We start from the raw sequence: 1,318 nt of genomic DNA on the forward strand, positions 1-1,318 counted from the left end.
AAATGATTTTTAGTCGTGTGCAAGCGACTCTATAAGTCACTCCGTCGGTCAATCGGTCGGTCGGTCGGTCGGTCGGTCTGTCGGTCGGTCTGTCCGTAACACTTTTGTGCTTGTTTTTCTTTGGTTAAGATCAAAGGTCTGTTGTTAATAGATGCTTTTCTTAGCTTTTTAAGCTTTTCTTGGTCTTCGGGCCAAGATCAAAGTGTAGTATCTATTCCGGCAGATACTGCAAGCTATGACAAGCTATGACTAGCAAAGACCAGATGTGGGGGCAACCCCACATGCTTGACCTTTAACCAGCTCCCATTTCCCTCCTCTCGGGAGCTGGTCCCTTTTTCCCTTTCCTCTCCCTTGACTCATCACAATAAAAATTGGCCTTGTGCCTAATTTGCTCAGTGGGGGAGCAAATAAATACCTATTCCGGCAGATACTGCAAGCAAATACCTTATGTGGGGGCGACCCCACAGATAAGACCTTGGTCAATGTAGGGGCAACCCTTCATACCAATTGTCACTATCCAGCTCCCCTACTCCCCGGGGAGTTGGTCCCAATTTCCCCTTCACTCTTCACATTAAAAAACGGCCTTGTGCCTAATTTGCTCGGTGGGGGAGCAAATAACTACAGCTTTTCTTGACCTTTTGGCCAAGATCAAAGTGTAGTATCTGTTCTTACTACATGCTGTACTTCTTGTGACATAAAGTGGGGGATCACTTTTCTGTATTAATTTAATTAAAAATGATCACCCACTTTACAACTAGTCAGTCTCAAAGCCATTCGTCATTCTCCAGATAATTCAAGTTGTTTTTGAAGTTTTTCCAGTTATTTTTTAAGCATTCAAGTCATTCTTAAGGTCATTCAATTCATCCTTAAGTTCATTAAAGTCATTCTAAGTCATTTACTTTTTATTTATTTAAGTCATTTCAGCCCATTTTTCGGTAATTTTAGTTTATCTTTAAGAATTTCATGCCAATCCTACATTCACGCATTCATTCATTACACGAGGGCACGCGACTAATGGCTATCGGCCTTGTTTCAATAAAAGTAATAAAATAAAGCTGTAGAGTTGTTTTCTTTAGAGCGACACTTTTATCGTTCCACCTGTATCGTGAAAGAATTTAGAGAGCCTTGAAATATTATGTAAAGACTTATACGAATAAAGATTTTGCGACATGTGACCACATCTACTATAAAAGACAAATCTATAACGGATGGCATGGCCCTGCTAAATTTTTGCGAAAAGAAGGCCAATGTGTATTGATCAGACGTAGAGGAGCATTTTTAGGATACATCCATGCTACTTAATGTAGGGAGATAAGGA

The 1,318-nt window shown here is 40.4% G+C and overlaps 1 pseudogene; it reads left to right on the forward strand.

The window, feature by feature from the left end:
* The first annotated feature begins 622 nt into the window (after positions 1-622).
* On the forward strand, positions 623-748 carry LOC145285378 (U2 spliceosomal RNA; annotated as a pseudogene).
* Positions 749-1,318: the final 570 nt, after the last annotated feature.

The sequence above is a fragment of the Euprymna scolopes genome, chromosome 9, assembly GCF_053919585.1.
Source record: "Euprymna scolopes isolate OS-2025 chromosome 9, ASM5391958v1, whole genome shotgun sequence".
Taxonomy (NCBI): domain Eukaryota; kingdom Metazoa; phylum Mollusca; class Cephalopoda; order Sepiida; family Sepiolidae; genus Euprymna; species Euprymna scolopes.